Raw genomic sequence first — 3242 nt, 5'->3', positions numbered from 1 at the left:
AACTTACAGAAACAAAAAAACTCAAAAGTATTCCATCTTCTAAAATAAGAAATATGAAATCTGAAAATTAAAAAGTTGAAAATGTTGCTTGGAAAGTTTTTATGCCTTGTACTCTCAATTTCATTTTAATTGCTTGACATATATAATTTAATATTTAAAAAGACTGTAGCTAAATTATTTAATAATATTTATAGAATGCTACCTCTCTGGGTAGATATGTTTCATACAATAGTTGTAATTAAAAAATCACTTGATAACTTTAATTACAATTTATTATTGACTGATAAATGGATTAACAATGTATTTAATAATTTAGACCAATATAAGGAATAATCTGATAAAGGCTCACTGTGCAATTCTGTCCCCTGGTAAAGCTAAGAGTTTGACAGCTATTTCACTCAGTTAGATTACATGTTTCCATGTGTATTATTGATTAACAAAATAGATATATAATGTCAAGCTTTTTCCTGCATCATTTTTTTTTTGAGAGTAGCTCAATGATTTGGTCTAGGATGGGGAGTGGTTAGTATAATACAGAGAGCATACAGGAAAAATATAAAATGGTATTTAACACCAATGCCAAAGCTGAGTGCCATGGCACATGCCTATAATCCTAGCGAATTGGGAGCCTGAGACAGGAGAATCTCGAGTTCAAAGCCAGCCTCAGTAACAGTGAGGCACTAAGCAACTCAGTGAGACCCTGTCTCTAAATAAAATACAAAACAGGGCTGGGGATGTGGCTCAGTGGTCAAGGGCCCCTGAGTTCAATCCCTGATACCAAAATAAAAACAAACAAACAAACAGAAAACACCAATGCCAGTACTTTTCTCGTTAGGGCAATTACTAATTTTTGTGTCATTTATTTTTCTTTGGAACATAAAGCCATTAACTTGAACTTGTGATATTTATATCATACATACACAATCTTAGGCAAAATGCATGTTTTCATAAGTAACATGACATTTTAAAATATTGGAAACAGTATGTGCTGATTTGTATTTTGACTTAGTGGAACAAGAGAGAACAAATCAGAGATGAGTATATTAATATAAAGCTCTTAAAGTTCACAACTTCCTTTTCCTTTGTACTTACCACAAGCTATACACTGTCTTGAGAGGATTCATTGTGAAAAAATGTCAGTTACAGCTTTATAAAGTACTTTGAAAAGAACCAATGAGAAAACAAATTGTAGGGTAAGACTTCATATTTTTTGCAAATACAAGGTCTTAATTTTTCTTATAGAAAAAAATTAAATCAATTTATTACAAATATATCTAAACCATGACTTTTTGCAGCTTTCAGGTAAAGTCCAGAACTTTGTTTACACAAATTCTATGAGAAGAGTCCAGTAAATGTCATCTAATCCTAAATCGTGACATTTTCCATTCAAGACCTTGGCATAATCCCTCACCAGTAAGGGCATAGCATGCCTGGATAGGTGACTGATGATCTTTAAAAGAAGCTAGCTTCAAAAAATGGGAGATTTCTACTACAGTCATGCATTCACATTTTTTAGCAAAAATAAGTAATCCAGTTTTTCTTACATCCTCATGCACTAATACTTTGTAGAGTTCTTCTTTAGTTACAGAAATCTTTCTCTGTACTGTCCAAAACTACTATTATGAAGTCCATGTTAGTATAAGTATTCGAAGAACAAAGAAATTCTTGGCCACCAATATCCCACATTAGCAAATGTACATCATTAATAACTATCTCTTCTACCTTACTTTCTATTGTAAAGGATGTATGTACAATTTCATTCATAGAAAATTATAAAGATGTCCAACACTACAATGATAATTTTGTGACCCTGATGATTGAATTGCCTCCATATCCTGGTGAAGAGAATTCCCATTCTTGTGCAGTGGACCCCTTCCAGCTACCTGGGCCACCCGACCTGTCCTTTCCTAGCTTAGATTAAAGGGTAGAGAGATGCACTGGAGCATCCACCTCTGCTGCTGTTTCATTTACACACTGGTGACTATTCCTCTTACAGGGAACAAGAGATAGGCTAAAGCCCAGGCCATCTGATATGAGCAAGGTGTCATCACTGCTGTTGCCACCTGCTCCTGGACATTGCCACCATTTTATCTTCCATGAGATTCATGGGCCCCTGTCCTCCCCTAGTTCCTCTTGGGTGACTGAAGTCTGGATTTTCGCCTAGTTCATAAGGTTTGGAAATTTTTCTTAGCATTTCATTGTAAAGATTGTGCATTCATTTAGTTTGAATTTTGGAAACACCAATGGTTCTTAGATTTGGTCTCTTAATGTTATCCTAGATTTCTTATGGTTACTTAACATATTTTCTTTGTTGTTGACTCCATGTTCAAGATTATATACTTTGTCTTCAAACCTGACATTCTGCCTTCAAAGTAGTCTGTCTAATCTATTGTTAATGGTTTCCATAGGATTTTAAAAATGATTTATTGAGCCTTTCACTCTCAGTATTTCCATTTGATTCTTTTAAAGAATCTCTTTCTTTATTGAAATAAATTTCTTTATTGAAATACTTCCTGTATTTTTTCTCTAGTTCATTCCTTAAATCTTTTAGCTCACTGAACATTTCAACTATGAACTTTCTAAATTCTTTCTCTATCATTTCCTCCACTGTGATGTCAATGGGATCAGTTAATGATAAGTGTTGTGGGCTATTTGGAGATGGTTTATTCCTTTACTTTTTCACTTATATGTCTATCTATCTGCTGGAATGATTATTGCTTTTATATTCATACAAATGAATATTTCATGAGATGTTTTCTCTTAAGAGAACCAGGTTGGGTGAATATCCGAGAATTTACACTTACTGCACTCAATGTGTACCCTCTGCTGTTCTTAGCATCAGCACCACTTTGAGAGAGGACACTAAACCTTGTTTATACAATCACTTCAGAACAAACTATATACTAATTAACCTCAGGAGAAATAAAAACTAGGTGAAAATGTTCTTCACATTTCCTCTACTCGAGGTATAAAATCATAGTAATGATATGAAATTTATTGAGAAATTAATTACTAAGGATTGCAAAATTACTATTACATTACATAGTAAAGAAGAGGGGAGGAGAGATAAATTGGGGGGAGATAGGAAAAATACTAAGGTTAAAAAAGGAAAAAAATATGGATGTGGTGGGATTTAAGGAAATTGCTATTAACATAAAAGGAAAATGGGTGAGGGGGATCAAGAGAAGCAAGTGTATTCATGAGCTAAGAAAACAGAATGGTTCCAGTTAATTCTTTAAACA

At 33.6% G+C, this 3242-nt stretch overlaps 1 pseudogene; it reads right to left on the bottom strand.

Moving 5' to 3' along the window:
• Positions 1–1355: 1355 nt before the first annotated feature.
• Positions 1356–1855, bottom strand: LOC143407038 (ADP-ribosylation factor-like protein 5A pseudogene; annotated as a pseudogene).
• Positions 1856–3242: the final 1387 nt, after the last annotated feature.

The sequence above is a fragment of the Callospermophilus lateralis genome, chromosome 1 (assembly GCF_048772815.1).
Source record: "Callospermophilus lateralis isolate mCalLat2 chromosome 1, mCalLat2.hap1, whole genome shotgun sequence".
Lineage (NCBI taxonomy): Eukaryota > Metazoa > Chordata > Mammalia > Rodentia > Sciuridae > Callospermophilus > Callospermophilus lateralis.
Note: the sequence above shows the minus strand (reverse complement) of the source record. Positions and strands in the feature narration are given on the sequence as shown.